The sequence below is a fragment of the Pristiophorus japonicus genome, chromosome 25 (genome assembly GCF_044704955.1).
Source record: "Pristiophorus japonicus isolate sPriJap1 chromosome 25, sPriJap1.hap1, whole genome shotgun sequence".
NCBI lineage: Eukaryota > Metazoa > Chordata > Chondrichthyes > Pristiophoridae > Pristiophorus > Pristiophorus japonicus.
In genome coordinates, this window is record NC_092001.1 from 30,804,388 (window position 1) to 30,827,093 (window position 22,706).

Consider the following 22,706-nt stretch of genomic DNA (forward strand, 5'->3'; position numbering starts at 1 on the left):
ACAATAAATACTGATCTGGAGACTACAATAAATACTGACCTGAAGAGTACAATACATACTGACCTGGAAAGTACAATACATACTGACCCGGAGTGCACAATAAATACTGACCTAGAGAGTACAATAAATACTGACCTGGAGAGGACAATAAATACTGATCTGGACAGTACCATAAATACTGACCTGGAGAGGGTAATAAATACTGACCTGGAGAGTACAATAAATACTGACCTGGAGAGGACAATAAATACTGACCTGGACAGTACAAGAAACACTGAGCTGGAGAGTATAATAAATACTGACCTGGAGAGTACAATAAATACTGACCTGGAGAGAGTAATAAATACTGACCAGGAGAGGTTAATAACTACAGACCTAGAGAGTACAATAAATACTGACCTGGAGAGGACAATAAATACTGACCTGGACAGTATAATAAACTGTGAGCAGGAGAGGATAATAATTATTGACCTGGAGAGTACAATAAATACTGACCTGGAGAGTAAAATAAAAACTGACCTGGAGTGTACAATAAATAATGACCTGGAGAGTACAATAAATACTAACCTGGAGAGTGCAATAAATACTGACCCTGAGAGTACAATAAATACTGACCTGGAGTGTGCAATAAATAATGACCTGGAAAGTACAATAAATACTGAGCTGGAGAGTACAATAAATACTGACCTGGAGAGTACAATAAATACTGAATTGGAGAGCAAAATAAATACTGACCTGGAGAGTACAATCAATACTGACCTGGAGAGGTTAATAAATACTGACCTGGAGAGTACAAAAAATACTGACATGGAGAGTACAATACATACTGACCTGGAGAGTACAATGAATACGGACCTGGAGTGTACAATAAATACTGACCTGGAGAGGGTAATAAATACAGACCTGGAGAGTACAATAAATACTAACATGTAGATTACAATAAATACTGATTTGGAGAGGGCAATAAATACTGACCTGGTTAGAACCATAAATACTGATCTGGAGGGCACAATAAATACTGACCTGCTGAGTACAATAAACACTGACCTGGAGAGGACAATAAATACTGACCTGGACAGTACAATAAATACTGAACTGTAGAATACAGTAAATACTGACCTGGAGAGTACAATAAATACTGACCTGGAGAGTACAATAAATAGACCTGGAGATTACAATAAATACTGACCTGGAGAATACAATAAATACTGACCTGGAGAGTGCAATAAATACTGACCTGGAGAGGGCAATAAATACTGAACTGGAGAGGGCAATAAATATTGACCTTGAGAGTGCAATATATACTGACCTGGAAAGTACAATAAATACTGACCTGGAGAGTACAATAAATACTGACCTGGAGAGTACAATAAATACTGACTTGGAGAGAGTATTAAATACTGACCTGGAGAGGGTAATAAATACAGACCTGGAGAGGATAATAAATACTGACCTGGACAGTACAATAAACACTGAGCTGGAGAGTATAATAAATATTGACCTGGAGAGTACAATAAATTGTGACCTGGAGAGGGTAATAAGTACTTACCTGGAGAAGGCAATAAATACTGACAAGGAAAGTACAATAAACTCTGACCTGGAGAGCACAATAAATACTGACCTGGAGAGTACAATAAATACTGACCTGGAGTGTACAATAAATACTGACCTGTAGAGTACAATAAATACTGATCTGGAGACTACAATAAATACTGACCTGAAGAGTACAATACATACTGACCTGGAAAGTACAATACATACTGACCCGGAGTGCACAATAAATACTGACCTAGAGAGTACAATAAATACTGACCTGGAGAGGACAATAAATACTGATCTGGACAGTACCATAAATACTGACCTGGAGAGGGTAATAAATACTGACCTGGAGAGTACAATAAATACTGACCTGGAGAGGACAATAAATACTGACCTGGACAGTACAAGAAACACTGAGCTGGAGAGTATAATAAATACTGACCTGGAGAGTACAATAAATACTGACCTGGAGAGAGTAATAAATACTGACCGGGAGAGGTTAATAACTACAGACCTGGAGAGTACAATAAATACTGACCTGGAGAGGACAATAAATACTGACCTGGACAGTATAATAAACTGTGAGCAGGAGAGGATAATAATTATTGACCTGGAGAGTACAATAAATACTGACCTGGAGAGTAAAATAAAAACTGACCTGGAGTGTACAATAAATAATGACCTGAAGAGTACAATAAATACTAACCTGGAGAGTGCAATAAATACTGACCCTGAGAGTACAATAAATACTGACCTGGAGTGTGCAATAAATAATGACCTGGAAAGTACAATAAATACTGAGCTGGAGAGTACAATAAATACTGACCTGGAGAGTACAATAAATACTGAATTGGAGAGCAAAATAAATACTGACCTGGAGAGTACAATCAATACTGACCTGGAGAGGTTAATAAATACTGACCTGGAGAGTACAAAAAATACTGACCTGGAGAGTACAATACATACTGACCTGGAGAGTACAATGAATACGGACCTGGAGTGTACAATAAATACTGACCTGGAGAGGGTAATAAATACAGACCTGGAGAGTACAATAAATACTAACATGTGGAGTACAATAAATACTGATTTGGAGAGGGCAATAAATACTGACCTGGTTAGAACCAAAAATACTGATCTGGAGGGCACAATAAATAATGACCTGCTGAGTACAATAAACACTGACCTGGAGAGGACAATAAATACTGACCTGGACAGTACAATAAATACTGAACTGTAGAATACAGTAAATACTGACCTGGAGAGTACAATAAATACTGACCTGGAGAGTACAATAAATAGACCTGGAGATTACAATAAATACTGACCTGGAGAATACAATAAATACTGACCTGGAGAGTGCAATAAATACTGACCTGGAGAGGGCAATAAATACTGAACTGGAGAGGGCAATAAATATTGACCTTGAGAGTGCAATATATACTGACCTGGAAAGTACAATAAATACTGACCTGGAGAGTACAATAAATACTGACCTGGAGAGTACAATAAATACTGACTTGGAGAGAGTATTAAATACTGACCTGGAGAGGGTAATAAATACAGACCTGGAGAGGATAATAAATACTGACCTGGACAGTACAATAAACACTGAGCTGGAGAGTATAATAAATATTGACCTGGAGAGTACAATAAATTGTGACCTGGAGAGGGTAATAAGTACATACCTGGAGAAGGCAATAAATACTGAAAAGGAAAGTGCAATAAACTCTGACCTGGAGAGCACAATAAATACTGTCCTGGAGAGTACAATAAATACTGACCTGGAAAGCACAATAAATACTGACCTGGAGTGTACAATAAATACTGACCTGTAGAGTACAATAAATACTGATCTGGAGACTACAATAAATACTGACCTGAAGAGTACAATACATACTGACCTGGACAGTACAATACATACTGACCCGGAGTGCACAATAAATACTGACCTAGAGAGTACAATAAATACTGACCTGGAGAGGACAATAAATACTGATCTGGACAGTACAATAAATACTGACCTGGAGAGGGTAATAAATACTGACCTGGAGAGTACAATAAATACTGACCTTGAGAGGACAATAAATACTGACCTGGACAGTACAAAAAACACTGAGCTGGAGAGTACAATAAATACTGACCTGGAGAGGGCAATAAATATTGAACTGGAGAGGGCAATAAATATTGACCTTGAGAGTGCAATATATACTGACATGGAGAGTACAATAAATACTGACCTGGAGAGTACAATAAATACTGACTTGGAGAGAGTATTAAATACTGACCTGGAGAGGGTAATAAATACAGACCTGGAGAGTACAATAAATACTGACCTGGAGAGGACAATAAATACTGACCTGGACAGTACAGTAAACACTGAGCTGGAGAGTATAATAAATATTGACCTGGAGAGTACAATAAATACTGACCTGGAGAGTACAATAAAAACAGACGTGGATTGTACAATAAATAATGACCTGGATAGTACAATAAATACTAACCTGGAGAGTACAATACATACTGACCTGTAGAGTACAATAAATACTGACCGGGAAAGGGTAATAAATACTGACCTGGAGAGTACAATAAATACTCAGCGAGAGAGTACAATAAATAGTGACCTGGAGAGTACAATAAATACTGACCTGGAGAGGGTAATAAATACTGACCTGGTGAGTAAAATAAATACTGACCTGGAGAGTACAGTAAATACTGCCCTGGAGAGTGCAATAAATGCTGACCTGGAGACTGCAATAAATACTGACATGGAGTGTACAATAAATACTGACCTGAAGACTACAATAAATACTGACCTGGAGAGTACAATAAATACTGACCTGGAGAGTACAATAAATACTGACCTGGAGAGCACAATAATTACTGACCTGAAGTGTACAATAAATACTACCCTGGAGACTACAATAAACACTGACCTGGAGAGGACAATACATACTGACTAGGACTGTATAATAACCACTGACCTGGAGAGTACAATACTGACCTGGAGAGTACAATACATACTGACCTGCATAGCACAATAAATACTGACCTGGAGTGTACAATAAATACTTACTTGGGGAGTACAATAAATACTGACCTGGAGAGTACAATAAATACTGACCTGGAGAGGGCAATAAATACTGACCTGGAAATACAAAAAATACTGTCCTGGAGTGTACATTAAATACTGACCTGGAGAGTACAATAAATGCTGACCTGGAGAATACAATAAATGCAATAAATACTGACCTGTAGAGGACAATAAATACTGACCTGGAGAGTAGCATAAAAAATGATCTGGAGAGGGTAATAAATACTGACCTGGAGAGTAGCATAAAAAATGATCTGGAGAGGGTAATAAATACTGACCTGGAGAGTACAATAAAAACTGAAATGGAGAGTACAATAAATACTCATCTGGAGTGGGCAATGAATACTGACCTGCAGAGGGCAATAAATATTGACCAGGAGAGTGCAATATATACTGACCTGGAGAGTACAATAAATACATGATCTGGAGAGTACAAGAAATACTCACCTAGAGAGTATAATAAATACTGACCTGGAGAGTACAATAAATATTGACCTGTAGAGTGCAATAAATACTGACCTGGAGAGTACAATAAGTACTGACCTGGTGAGTACATTATATACTGAACTGGAGAGTGCAATGAATACTGACCTGGAGAGGGCAATAAATACTGTCCTGGAGAGAGCAATAAATGCTAACCTGGAGAGTACAGTAAATACTGACCGGGAGAGTACAATAAATACTGACCTGGTGAGTACTATAAATACTGACCTGGAGAGTACAATAAATACTGTCCTTGAGAGGGTAAAAAATACTGGCCTGGAAAGTACAATAATAGTGACCTGGAGAGTACAATAAATACTGACCTGGAGAGTACAATAAATACTGACCTGGAGAGTGCAATAAATACTGACCTGGAGAGGGTAATAAATACAGAACTGGAGAGTACAATAAATGCTAATCTGTAGAGTACAATAAATACTAACATGTAGAGTACAATAAATACTGATTTGGAGAGGGCAATAAATACTGACCTGGTTAGTACCATAAATACTGATCTGGAGGGCACAATAAATACTGACCTGCTGAGTACAATAAATACTGACCTGGAGAGGACAATAAATACTGACTGGACAGTACAATAAATACTGAACTGGAGAGTACAGTAAATACTAACCTGGAGAGTACAATAAATACTGACCTGGAGAGTACAATAAATAGACCTGGAGATTACAATAAATACTGACCTGGAGAATACAATAAATACTGACCTGGAGAGTGCAATAAATATTGACCTGGAGAGGGCAATAAATACTGAACTGGAGAGGGCAATAAATATTGACCTTGAGAGTGCAATATATACTGACCTGGAAAGTACAATAAATACTGACCTGGAGAGTACAATAAATACTGACCTGGAGAGTACAATAAATACTGACTTGGAGAGAGTATTAAATACTGACCTGGAGAGGGTAATAAATACAGACCTGGAGAGTATAATAAATACTGACCTGGACAGTACAATAAACACTGAGCTGGAGAGTATAATAAATATTGACCTGGAGAGTACCATAAATTGTGACCTGGAGAGGGTAATAAGTACTTACCTGTAGAAGGCAATAAATACTGACAAGGAAATTACAATAAACTCTGACCTGGAGAGCACAATAAATACTGACCTGGAGAGTACAATAAATACTGACCTGGAGTGTACAATAAATACTGACCTGTAGAGTACAATAAATACTGATCTGGAGACTACAATAAATACTGACCTGAAGAGTACAATACATACTGACCTGGAAAGTACAATACATACTGACCCGGAGTGCACAATAAATACTGACCTAGAGAGTACAATAAATACTGACCTGGAGAGGACAATAAATACTGATCTGGACAGTACAATAAATACTGACCTGGAGAGGGTAATAAATACTGACCTGGAGAGTACAATAAATACTGACCTGGAGAGGACAATAAATACTGACCTGGACAGTACAAGAAACACTGAGCTGGAGAGTATAATAAATACTGACCTGGAGAGTACAATAAATACTGACCTGGAGAGAGTAATAAATACTGACCGGGAGAGGTTAATAACTACAGACCTGGAGAGTACAATAAATACTGACCTGGAGAGGACAATAAATACTGACCTGGACAGTATAATAAACTGTGAGCAGGAGAGGATAATAATTATTGACCTGGAGAGTACAATAAATACTGACCTGGAGAGTAAAATAAAAACTGACCTGGAGTGTACAATAAATAATGACCTGGAGAGTACAATAAATACTAACCTGGAGAGTGCAATAAATACTGACCCTGAGAGTACAATAAATACTGACCTGGAGTGTGCAATAAATAATGACCTGGAAAGTACAATAAATACTGAGCTGGAGAGTACAATAAATAATGACCTGGAGAGTACAATAAATACTGAATTGGAGAGCAAAATAAATACTGACCTGGAGAGTACAATCAATACTGACCTGGAGAGGTTAATAAATACTGACCTGGAGAGTACAAAAAATACTTACCTGGAGAGTACAATACATACTGACCTGGAGAGTACAATGAATACGGACCTGGAGTGTACAATAAATACTGACCTGGAGAGGGTAATAAATACAGACCTGGAGAGTACAATAAATACTAACATGTAGAGTACAATAAATACTGATTTGGAGAGGGCAATAAATACTGACCTGGTTAGAACCATAAATACTGATCTGGAGGGCACAATAAATACTGACCTGCTGAGTACAATAAACACTGACATGGAGAGGACAATAAATACTGACCTGGACAGTACAATAAATACTGAACTGTAGAATACAGTAAATACTGACCTGGAGAGTACAATAAATACTGACCTGGAGAGTACAATAAATAGACCTGGAGATTACAATAAATACTGACCTGGAGAATACAATAAATACTGACCTGGAGAGTGCAATAAATACTGACCTGGAGAGGGCAATAAATACTGAACTGGAGAGGGCAATAAATATTGACCTTGAGAGTGCAATATATACTGACCTGGAAAGTACAATAAATACTGACCTGGAGAGTACAATAAATACGGACCTGGAGAGTACAATAAATACTGACTTGGAGAGAGTATTAAATACTGACCTGGAGAGGGTAATAAATACAGACCTGGAGAGGATAATAAATACTGACCTGGACAGTACAATAAACACTGACCTGGAGAGTACAATAAATATTGACCTGGAGAGTACAATAAATTGTGACCTGGAGAGGGTAATAAGTACTTACCTGGAGAAGGCAATAAATACTGAAAAGGAAAGTGCAATAAACTCTGACCTGGAGAGCACAATAAATACTGTCCTGGAGAGTACAATAAATACTGACCTGGAAAGCACAATAAATACTGACCTGGAGTGTACAATAAATACTGACCTGTAGAGCACAATAAATACTGATCTGGAGACTACAATAAATACTGACCTGAAGAGTACAATACATACTGACCTGGACAGTACAATACATACTGACCCGGAGTGCACAAAAAATACTGACCTAGAGAGTACAATAAATACTGACCTGGAGAGGACAATAAATACTGATCTGGACAGTACAATAAATACTGACCTGGAGATGGTAATAAATACTGACCTGGAGAGTACAATAAATACTGACCTTGAGAGGACAATAAATACTGACCTGGACAGTACAAAAAACACTGAGCTGGAGTGTATAATAAATACTGACCTGGAGAGTGCAATAAATACTGACCTGGAGAGTACAATAAATACTGACCTGGAGTGTGCAATAAATAATGACCTGGAAAGTACAATAAATACTGAGCTGGAGAGTACAATAAATACTGACCTGGAGAGTACAATAAATACTGAATTGGAGAGCAAAATAAATACTGACCTGGAGAGTACAATAGATACTGACCTGGAGAGTACAATAAATACTGACCTGGAGAGGACAATACATACTGACTTGGACTGTATAATAACCACTGACCTGGAGAGTACAATACTGAACTGGAGAGTACAATACATACTGACCTGCATAGCACAATAAATATTGACCTGGAGTGTACAATAAATACTTACTTGGGGAGTACAATAAATACTGACCTGGAGAGTACAATAAATACTGACCTGGAGAGGGCAATAAATACTGACCTGTAAATACAAAAAATACTGTCCTGGAGAGTACATTAAATACTGACCTGGAGAGTACAATAAATGCTGACCTGGAGAATACAATAAATGCAATAAATACTGACCTGTAGAGGACAATAAATACTGACCTGGAGAGTAGCATAAAAAATGATCTGGAGAGGGTAATAAATACTGACCTGGAGAGTAGCATAAAAAATGATCTGGAGAGGGTAATAAATACTGACCTGGAGAGTACAATAAAAACTGAAATGGAGAGTACAATAAATACTCATCTGGAGTGGGCAATGAATACTGACCTGCAGAGGGCAATAAATATTGACCAGGAGAGTGCAATATATACTGACCTGGAGAGTACAATAAATACATGATCTGGAGAGTACAAGAAATACTCACCTAGAGAGTATAATAAATACTGACCTGGAGAGTACAATAAATATTGACCTGTAGAGTGCAATAAATACTGACCTGGAGAGTACAATAAGTACTGACCTGGTGAGTACATTATATACTGACCTGGAGAGTGCAATGAATACTGACCTGGAGAGAGCAATAAATACTGTCCTGGAGAGAGCAATAAATGCTAACCTGGAGAGTACAGTAAATACTGACCGGGAGAGTACAATAAATACTGACCTGGTGAGTACTATAAATACTGACCTGGAGAGTACAATAAATACTGTCCTTGAGAGGGTAATAAATACTGGCCTGGAAAGTACAATAATAGTGACCTGGAGAGTACAATAAATACTGACCTGGAGAGTACAATAAATACTGACCTGGAGAGTGCAATAAATACTGACCTGGAGAGGGTAATAAATACAGACCTGGAGAGTACAATAAATGCTAATCTGTAGAGTACAATAAATACTAACATGTAGAGTACAATAAATACTGATTTGGAGAGGGCAATAAATACTGACCTGGTTAGTACCATAAATACTGATCTGGAGGGCACAATAAATACTGACCTGCTGAGTACAATAAATACTGACCTGGAGAGGACAATAAATATTGACCAGATGTGTGCAATAAATACTGACTTGGAGAGTACAATAAATACTGAACTGGAGAGTACATTAAATACTGACCTGCAGAGTACAATAAATACTGACCTGGTGAGTACAATAATTACTGACCTGGATAGTACATTAAATATTGACCTGGCGAGTACAATGAATACTGACAAGGAGAGGGCAATAAATACTGTCCTGGAGAGAGCAATAAATTCTGACCTGGAGAGTACAGTAAATACTGACCTGGAGAATACAATAAATACTGACCTGGTGAGTACAATTAATACTGACCTGGGGAGTACAATAAATACTGACCGAGCGAGGGTAATAAATACAGGCCGGGACAGTTCAATCAATACTGACCTGGAGAATACAATAAATACTGACCTGGAGAGTACAATAAATAGTGACCTGAAGTGTACAATAAATACTGACCTGGAGAATACAATAAATATTGAGCTGGAGAGGACAATAAATACTGACCTGGACAGTACAGTAAACACTGACCTGGAGAGTACAATACTGACCTGGAGAGTACAATAAATACTGACCTGGAGAGCACAATAAATACTGACCTGGAGTGTACAATAAATACTGACCTGGGGAGTACAATAAATACTGACCTGGAGAGTACAATAAATACTGACCTGGAGAGGGCAATAAAAACTGACCTGGAGAGCACAATAAATACTGACCTGGAGTGTACAATAAATACTGACCTGGGGAGTACAATAAATACTGACCTGGAGAGTACATTAAATACTGACCTGGAGAGTACAATAAATGCTGACATGGAGTATGGAATAAATAGAATAATTACTGACCTGGAGAGTACAATAAATACTGACCTGGAGAGTACCATAAAAAATGATCTGGAGAGGGTAATAAATACTGACCTGGAGAGTACATTAAATATTGACCTGGAGAGTACAATAAATACGGACCTGGAGAGTGCAATAAATACTGACCTGGAGAGTACAATAAATACTGACCTGGAGAGTACAATAAATACAATAAGTACTGACCTGGAGAGTATAATAAATACTGACCAGGAGAGTACCATAAAAAATTATCTGGAGAAGGTAATAAATACTGACCTGGAGAGTACAATAAACACTGACCTGGAGAGTACACAAATAATGACCTGGAGAGTAAAATAAATACTGACCTGAAGAGGTTAATAAATACTGACCTGGAGAGTACAATAACAACTGAAATGGAGAGTACAATAAATAGTGACCTGGAGAGGGCAATGAATACTGACCTGGAGAGTGCAATAAATATTGACCAGAAGAGTGCAATAAATACTGACTTGGAGAGTACAATAAATACTGACCTGGAGAGTACATTAAATACTGACCTGCAGAGTACAATAAATACTGACCTGGTGAGTACAATAATTACTGGCCTGGACAGTACAATAAATACTGACCTGGAGAGTACAATAAATATTGACCTGGAGAGTACAAAAAATACTGACCTGGAGATTACAATAAATACTGACCTGGAGAATACAATTTATACTTACCTGGAGAGTACAATAAATACTGACCTGGAGAGGGCAATAAATACTGACCTCGAGAGGGCAATAGATATTGACCTTGATAGTGCAATATATACTGACCTGGAGAGTACAATAAATATTCACCTGGTGTGTATATTATAAACACTGACCTGGAGAGAACAATAAATACTGACCTGGAGAGGGTAATAAATACTGACCTGGAGAGGGTAATAAATACAGACCTGGAGAGTACAATAAATACTGACATGGAGAGGACAATAAATACTGACCTCGATAGTACAATAAAAACTGAGCTGGAGAGTATAATAAATACTGACTGGAGAGTGCAATAAATACTGACCTGGAGAGTACAATAAATACTGACCTGGAGTGTACAATGAATAATGACCTGGAGAGTACAATAAATGCTAATCTGTAGATGACAACAAATACTGACATGTAGAGTACAATAAATTCTGACTTGGAGAGGGCAATAAATACTGACCTGGAGAGTACAATAAATACTGACTAGGAGAGTACAAAAAATACTGACCAGGAGAGTACATGAAATACTGACCGGGAGACTACAATAAGTACTGACCTGGAGATTATAATAAATACTGACCTGGAGAGTACAATAAATACTTATCTGAAGTGTACAATAAATACTGATCTGGAGAGTACAATAAATACTGACTTGGAGAGCACAATAAATACTGACCTGGAGAGTACAATAGATACTGGCCTAGAGAGGTTAATAAATACTGAACTGGAGAGTACAAAAAATACTGACCTGGAGAGTACAATACATACTGACCTGGAGAGTACAATAAATACTGACCTGGAGTGTACAATAAATACTGACCTGCAGAGTACAATAAATACTTACCTGGAGAGGACAATAAATACTGACCTGGACAGTACAATAAATACTGAACTGGAGATAGTAATAAATACTGACCTGGAGAGTACAATAAATACTGACCTGGAGAGGACAATAAATACTGACCTGGACAGTACAATAAATACTGCCCTGTAGAGAGCAATGAATGCTGACCTGGAGAGTACAATAAACACTGATCTGGAGAGTACACAAATAATGACCTGGAGAGTAAAATAAATACTGACCTGAAGAGGGTAATAAATACAGACCTGGAGAGTACAATAACAACCAAATGGAGAGTACAATAAATACTGACCTGGAGAGGGCAATGAATACTGTCCTGGAAAGTGCAATACATATTGACCTGGAGAGTGCAATAAATACTGACTTGGAGAGTACAATAAATACTGACCTGGAGAGTACATTAAATACTGACCTGGAGAGTACAATAAATACTGACCTGATGAGTACAATAAATACTGACCTGGATAGTACATTAAATACTGACCTGGAGAGTACAATGAATACTTACCTGCAGAGGGCAATAAATACTGTCCTGGAGAGAGCAATAAATTCTGACCTGGAGAGTACAGTAAATACTGACCTGGAGAGTACAATAAATACTGACCTGGAGAGTACAATAAATTCTGACCTGGAGAGTACAATAAATACTGACCTGGTTAGTACAATAAATAATGACCTGGATAGTACATTAAATACTGACCTGGAGAGTACAATGAATACTGATCTGGAGAGGGCAATAAATACTGTCCAGGAGAGAGCAATAAATACTGACTTGGAGAGTACATTAAATACTGACCTGGAGATTATAATAAATACTGACCTGGTGAGTACAATAAATACTGACCTGGTGAGTACAATAAATACTGACCTGGGGACGACAATAAATACTGACCTGGAGAGGGCAATAAATACTGAACTGGAGAGGGCAATGCAATAAATATTGACCTTGAGAGTGCAATATATACTGACCTGGAGAGTACAATAACTACTGACCTGGAGAGTACAATAAATACTGACCTGGAGAGTACAATAAATACTGACCTGGAGAGGACAATAAATACTGACCTGGACAGTACAATAAACACTGAGCTGGAGAGTATAATAAATATTGACCTGGAGAGTACAATAAATACTGATCTGGAGAGTACAGTACATACTGACATGTAGAGTACATTAAATATTGACCTGGAGAGTACAATAAATACGGAACTGGAGAGTGCAATAAATACTGACCTGGAGAGTACAATAGATACTGACCTGGAGAGTACAATAAATACAATAAGTACTGACCTGGAGAGTATAAAAATACTGACCAGGAGAGTACCATAAAAAATGATCTGGAGAGGGTAATAAATACTGACCTGGAGAGTACAATAAACATTGACCTGGAGAGTACACAAATAATGACCTGGAGAGTAAAATAAATATTGACCTGAAGAGGATAATAAATACTGACCTGGAGAGTACAATAACAACTGAAATGGAGAGTACAATAAATACTGACCTGGAGAGGGCAATGAATACTGACCTGGAGAGTGCAATAAATATTGACCAGGAGAGTGCAATAAATACTGACTTGGAGAGTACAATAAATACTGACCTGGAGAGTACATTAAATACTGACCTGGAGAGTACAATAAATACTGACCTGTAGAATACAATTAATACTGACCTGAAGTGCACAATAAATACTGACCTGGAGAGCACAATAAATATTGACCTGGAGAGGACAATACATACTGACCTGGACAGTACAGTAAACACTGACCTGGAGAGTGCAATACTGACCTGGAGAGTACAATAAATACTGACCTGGAGAGCACAATAAATACTGACCTGGAGTGTACAATAAATACTGACCTGGGGAGTACAATAAATACTGACCTGGAGAGTACAATAAATACTGACCTGGAGAGGGCAATAAAAACTGACCAGGAGAGCACAATAAATACTGACCTGGAGTGTACAATAAATACTGACCTGGGGAGTACAATAAATACTGACCTGGAGATTACATTAAATACTGACCTGGAGAGTACAATAAATGCTGACCTGGAGTATAGAATAAATATAATAATTACTGACCTGGAGAGTACAATAAATACTGACCTGGAGAGTACCATAAAAAATTATCTGGTGAGGGTAATAAATACTGACCTGGAGAATAGAATTAAAACTGAAATGGAGTGTACAATAAAAACTCACCAGGAGAGGGCAATGTATACTGACCTGGAGAGGGCAATAAATAATGACCTGGAGAGTATAATAAATACTGGCCTGGAGAGTACAATAAATACTGACCTGGAGAGTATTATAAATTCTGACCTGGAGAGTACAATAAATACTGACCTGGTGAGTACAATAAATAATGACCTGGATAGTACAGTAAATACTGACCTGGAGAGTACAATAAATATTGACCTGGTGAGTACAATAAATACTGAGCTGGGGAGGACAACAAATAATGACCTGGAGAGGGTATTAAATACTGGCCTGGACAGTACAATAAATACTGACCTGGAGAGTACAATAAATACTGACCTGGAGAGTACTATAAATACTGACCTGGAGATTACAATAACTATTGACCTCGAGAGGGCAATAAATATTGAACTTGAGAGTGCAATATATACTGACCTGGAGAGTACAATAAATATTCACCTGGAGTGTATATTATAAACACTGACCTGGAGAGAACAATAAATACTGACCTGGATAGGGTAATAAATACTGACCTGGAGAGGGTAATAAATACAGACCTGGAGAGTACAAGAAATACTGACATGGAGAGGACAATGCATAATGACCTGGAGAGTACAATAAATGCTAATCTGTTGTAGAGTACAACAAATACTGACATGTAGAGTACAATAAATTCTGACATGGAGAGGGCAATAAATACTGACATGGATAGTACAATAAATACTGACCAGGAGAGTACAAAAAATACGGACCTGGAGAGTGCAATAAATACTGACCTGGAGTGTACAATAAATACTGACCAGGAGAGTACATTAAATACTGACCGGGAGACTACAATAAATACTGACCTGGAGAGTACAATAAATACTGACCTGAAGTGTACAATAAATACTGACCTGGAGAGTACAATAAATACTGACCTGAAGTGTACAATAAATACTGACCTGGAGAGTACAATAAATATTGACCTGGAGAGGACAATAAATACTGACCTGGAAGTACAATAAACACTGACCTGGAGAGCACAATAAATACTGACCTGGAGTGTACAATAAATACTGACCAGGGGAGTACAATTAATACTGACCTGGAGAGTACAATAAATACTGACCTGGAGAGGGAAATAAAAACTGACCTGGAGAGCACAATAAATACTGACCTGGAGTGTACAATAAATACTGACCTGGGGAGTACAATAAATACTGACCTGGAGAGTACATTAAATACTGACCTGGAGAGTACAATAAATGCTGACCTGGAGTATAGAATACATAGAATAATTACTGACATGTAGAGTACAATAAATACTGACCTGGAGAGTACCATAAAAAATGATCTGGAGAGGGTAATAAATACTGACCTGGAGAGTAGAATAAACACTGACCTGGAGAGTACAGAAATAATAACCTGGAGAGTAAAATAAATACGGACCTGAAGATGGTAATAAATACTGACCTGGAGAGTACAATAAAAACTGAACTGGAGTGTACAATAAATACTCACCTGGAGAGGGCAATGAATACTGACCTGGAGAGGGCAATAAATATTGACCAGGAGAGTGCAATAAATACTGACCTGGAGAATACAATAAATTCTGAACTGGAGAGTACAATAAATAATGACCTGGATAGTACATTAAATACTGACCTGGAGAGTACAATGAACACTGACCTGGAGAGGGCAATAAATACTGTCCTGGAGAGAGCAATAAATACTGACTTGGAGAGTACAGTAAATACTGACCTGGAGAGTACAATAACTACTGACCTGGTGAGTACAATATAGACTGACCTGAGGAGGACAATAAATACTGACCTGGAGAGGGTATTAAGTACTGGCCTGGACAGTACAATAAATACTGACCTGGAGAGTACAATAAATACTGACCTGGAGAGTACTAGATATAATGACGTGGAGATTATAATAAATATGACCTGGAGAATACTATTTATACTTACCTGGAGAGTACAATAAATACTGACCTGGAGAGGGCAATAAATACTGACCTCAAGAGGGCAATAAATATTGACCTTGAGAGTGCAATATATACTGACCTGGAGAGTACAATAAATATTCACCTGGAGTGTATATTATAAACACTGACCTGGAGAGAACAATAAATACTGACCTGGTGAGGGTAATAAATACTGACCTGGAGAGGGTAATAAATACAGACCTGGAGAGTACAATAAATACTGACATGGAGACGACAATAAATACTGACCTCGATAGTAAAATAACAACTTAGCTGGAGAGTATAATAAATACTGACTGGAGAGTGCAATAAATACTGACCTGGAGAGTACAATAAATACTGACCTGGAGTGTACAATGAATAATGACCTGGAGAGTACAATAAATGTTATTCTGTAGAGTACAACAAATACTGATATGTAGAGTACAATAAACTCTGACTTGGAGAGGGCAATAAATACTGACCTGGAGAGTACAATAAATACTGACCAGGAGAGTACAAAAAATACGGACCTGGAGAGTGCAATAAATACTGACATGGATTGTACAATAAATACTGACCAGGAGAGTACATTAAATACTGACCGGGAGACTACAATAAATACTGACCTGGAGAGTACAATAAAAACTGACCTGGAGAGTACAATAAATACTGACTTGGAGAGCACAATAAATACTGACCTGGAGAGCACAATAAATACTGTCCTGGAGAGGTTAATAAATACTGACCTGGAGAGTACAAAAAATACTGACCTGGAGAGTACAATACATACTGACCTGGTGAGTACAATAAATACTGACCTGGAGTGTACAATAAATACTGACCTGCAGAGTACAATAAATACTTACCTGGAGAGGACAATAAATACTGACCTGGACAGTACAATAAATACTGAACTGGAGATAGTAATAAATACTGACCTCGAGAGTACAATAAATACTGACCTGAAGTGTACAATAAATACTGACCTGGAGAGTACAATAAATATTGACCTGGAGAGGACAATAAATACTGACCTGTACAGTACAATAAACACTGACCTGGAGAGTACAATACTGACCTGGAGAGTACAATAAATACTGACCTGGAGAGCACAATAAATACTGACCTGGAGTGTACAATAAATACTGACCTGGGGAGTACAATAAATACTGACCTGGAGAGTACAATAAATACTGACCTGGAGAGGGCAATAAAAACTGACCTGGAGAGCACAATAAATACTGAGCTGGAGTGTACAATAAATACTGACCTGGGGAGTACAATAAATACTGACCTGGAGAGTAGATTAAATACTGACCTGGAGAGTACAATAACTACTGACCTGGTGAGTACAATATATACTGACCTGAGGAGGACAATAAATACTGACCTGGAGAGGGTATTAAATACTGGCCTGGACAGTACAATAAATACTGACCTGCAGAGTACAATAAATACTGACTTGGAGAGTACTATAAATACTGACGTGGAGATTATAATAAATACTGACCTGGAGAATACAATTTATACTTACCTGGAGAGTACCATAAATACTGACCTGGAGAGGGCAATAAATACTGACCTCAAGAGGGCAATAAATATTGAACTTGAGAGTGCAATATATACTGACCTGGAGAGTACAATAAATATTCACCTGGATTGTATATTATAAACACTGACCTGGAGAGAACAATAAATACTGACCTGGAGAGGGTAATAAATACTGACCTGGAGAGGGTAATAAATACAGACCTGGAGAGTACAATAAATACTGACATGGAGAGGACAATAAATACTGACCTCGATAGTACAATAAAAACTGAGCTGGAGAGTATAATGAATACTGACTGGAGAGTGCAATACATACTGACCTGGAGAGTACAATAAATACTGACCTGGAGTGTACAATGAATAATGACCTGGAGAGTACAATAAATGCTAATCTGTAGAGTACAACAACTACTGACATGTAGAGTACAATAAATTCTGACTTGGAGAGGGCAATAAATACTGGCCTGGAGAGTACAATAAATACTGACCAGGAGAGTACAAAAAATACGGACCTGGAGAGTGCAATAAATACTGACTTGGATTGTACAATAAATACTGACCAGGAGAGTACATTAAATACTGACCGGGAGACTACAATAAATACTGACCTGGAGAGTACAATAAAAACTGACCTGGAGAGTACAATAAATACTGACCTGAAGTGTACAATAAATACTGACCTGGAGAGTACAATAAATACTGACTTGGAGAGCACAATAAATACTGGCCTGGAGAGGTTAATAAATACTGACCTGGAGAGTACAAAAAATACTGACCTGGAGAGTACAATACATACTGACCAGGAGACTACAATAAATACTGACCTGGAGTGTAGAATAAATACTGACCTGCAGAGTACAATAAATACTTACCTGGAGAGGACAATAAATACTGACCTGGACAGTACAATAAATACTGAACTGGAGATAGTAATAAATACTGACCTGGAGAGGACAATAAATACTGACCTGGAAAGTACAATAAATGCTGCCTTGTAGAGAGCAATGAGTGCTGACCTGGAGACTACAATAAATACTGACCTCGAGAGTCCACAAATAATGACATGGAGAGTAAAATAAAACCTGACCTGAAGAGGGTAATAAATACTGACCTGGAGAGTACAATAACAACTGAAATGGAGAGTACAATAAATACTGACCTGGAGAGGACAATAAATACTGACCTGGAAAGTACAATAAATGTTGCCTTGTAGAGAGCAATGAGTGCTGACCTGGAGACTACAATAAATACTGACCTCGAGAGTCCACAAATAATGACATGGAGAGTAAAATAAAACCTGACCTGAAGAGGGTAATAAATACTGACCTGGAGAGTAAAATAACAACTGAAATGGAGAGTACAATAAATACTGACCTGGAGAGGGCAATGAATACTGACCTGGAGAGTGCAATAAATATTGACCAGGAGAGTGCAATAAATACCGACTTGGAGAGTACAATAAATACTGACCTGGAGAGTACATTAAATACTGACCTGGAGAGTACAATAAATACTGACCTGTTGAGTACAATAAATACTGACCTGGATAGTACATTAAATACTGACCTGGAGAGTACAATGAACACTGACCTGGAGAGGGCAATAAATACTGTCCTGGAGAGAGCAATAAATTCTGACCTGGAGGTTACAGTAAATACTGACCTGGAGAGTACAATAAATACTGACCTGGTGAGTACAATAAATACTGACCTGGAGAGTACAATAAATACTGACCTGGCGAGGGTAATAAATACTGGCCTGGACAGTACAATCAATACTGACCTGGAGAGTACAATAAATACTGACCTGGAGAGTACAATAAATACAGACCTGAAGTGTACAATAAATACTGACCTGGAGAGTACAATAAATATTGACCTGGAAGGAAAATAAATACTGACCTGGACAGTACAATAAACACTGGCCTGGGGATTACAATACTGACCTGGAGAGTACAATAAATACTGACCTGGAGAGCACAATAAATACTGACCTGGAGTGTACAATAAATACTGACCTGGGGAGTACAATAAATACTGACCTGGAGAGTACAATAAATACTGACCTGGAGAGGGCAATACAAACTGACCTGGAGAGCACAATAAATACTGACCTGGAGTGTACAATAAATACTGACCTGGGGAGTAGAATAAATACTGACCTGGAGAGTACATTAAATACTGACCTGGAGAGTACAATAAATGCTGACCTGGAGTATAGAATAAATAGAATAATTACTGACCTGGTGAGTACAATAAATACTGACCTGGAGAGTACCATAAAAATGATCTGGAGAGGGTAATAAATACTAACCTGGAGAGTAGAATAAACACTGACCTGGAGAGTACAGAAATAATAACCTGGAGAGTAAAATAAATACGGACCTGAAGAGGGTAATAAATACTGACCTGGAGAGTACAATAAAAACTGAAATGGAGTGTACAATAAATACTCACCTGGAGAGGGCAATGAATACTGACCTGGAGAGGGCAATAAATATTGACCAGGAGAGTGCAATAAATACTGACCTGGAGAATACAATAAATAATGACCTGGATAGTACAATAAATACTGACCTGGGGAGGACAATAAATACTGACCTGATGAGAGCAATAAAAACTGACCTGGAGAGCACAATAAATACTGACCTGGAGTGTACAATAAATACTGACCTGGGGAGTACAATAAATACTGACCTGGAGAGTACATTAAATACTGACCTGGAGAGTATAATAAATGCTGACCTGGAGTATCGAATAAATAGAATAATTACTGACATGGAGAGTACAATAAATACTGACCTGGAGAGTACCATAAAAAATGATCTGGAGAGGGTAATAAATACTGACCTGGAGAGTAGAATAAACACTGACCTGGAGAGTACAGAAATAATAACCTGGAGAGTAAAACAAATACGGACCTGAAGAGGGTAATAAATACTGACCTGGAGAGTACAATAAAAACTGAACTGGATTGTACAATAAATACTCACCTGGAGAGGGCAATGAATACTGACCTGGAGAGGGCAATAAATATTGACCAGGAGAGTGCAATAAATACTGACCTGGAGAATACAATAAATTCTGACCTGGAGAGTACAATAAATACTGACTTGTTGAGTACAATAAGTAATGACCTGGATAGTACATTAAATACTGACCTGGAGAGTACAATGAACACTGTCCTGGAAAGGCCAATAAATACTGTCCTGGAGATAGCAATAAATACTGACTTGGATAGTACAGTAAATACTGACCTGGAGAGTACAATAACTACTGACCTGGTGAGTACAATATATACTGACCTGAGGAGGACAATAAATACTGACCTGGAGAGGGTATTAAATACTGGCCTGGACAGTACAATAAATACTGACCTGCAGAGTACATTAAATACTGACTTGGAGAGTACTATAAATACTGACGTGGAGATTACAATAAATACTGACCTGGAGAATACAATTTATACTTACCTGGAGAGTACCATAAATACTGACCTGGAGAGGACAATAAATACTGACCTCAAGAGGGCAATAAATATTGAACTTGAGAGTGCAATATATACTGACCTGGAGAGTACAATACATATTCACCTGGATTGTATATTATAAACACTGACCTGGAGAGAACAATAAATACTGACCTGGAGAGGGTAATAAATACTGACCTGGAGAGGGTAATAAATACAGACCTGGAGAGTACAATAAATACTGACATGGAGAGGACAATAAATACTGACCTCGATAGTACAATAAAAACTGAGCTGGAGAGTATAATGAATACTGACTGGAGAGTGCAATAAATACTGACCTGGAGAGTACAATAAATACTGACCTGGAGTGTACAATGAATAATGACCTGGAGATTACAATAAATGCTAATCTGTAGAGTACAACAAATACTGACATGTAGAGTACAATAACTTCTGACCTGGAGAGTACAATAAAAACTGACCTGGAGAGTACAATAAATACTGACCTGAAGTGTGCAATAAATACTGACCTGGAGAGTACAATAAATACTGACTTGGAGAGCACAATAAATACTGGCCTGGAGAGGTTAATAAATACTGACCTGGAGAGTACAAAAAATACTGACCTGGAGAGTACAATACATACTGACCTGGAGACTACAATAAATACTGACCTGGAGTGTAAAATAAATACTGATCTGCAGAGTACAATAAATACTTACCTGGAGAGGACAATAAATACTGACCTGGACAGTACAATAAATACTGAACTGAAGATAGTAATAAATACTGACCTGGAGAGTACAATAAATACTGACCTGGAGAGGACAATAAATACTGACCTGGAAAGTACAATAAATCTGCCTTGTAGAGAGCAATGAGTGCTGACCTGGAGAGTACAATAAACACTGACCTAGAGAGTACACAAATAATGACCTGGAGAGTAAAATAAAACCTGACCTGAAGAGGGTAATAAATACTGACCTGGAGAGTACAATAACAACTGAAATGGAGAGTACAATAAATACTGACCTGGAGAGGGCAATGAATACTGACCTGGAGAGTGCAATAAATATTGACCAGGAGAGAGCAATAAATACCGACTTGGAGAGTACAATAAATACTGACCTGGAGAGTACATTAAATACTGACCTGGAGAGTACAATAAATACTGACCTGTTGAGTACAATAAATACTGACCTGGATAGTACATTAAATACTGACCTGGAGAGTACAATGAACACTGACCTGGAGAGGGCAATAAATAGTGTCCTGGAGAGAGCAATAAATTCTGACCTGGAGAGTACAGTATATACTGACCTGGAGAGTACAATAAATACTGACCTGGTGAGTACAATA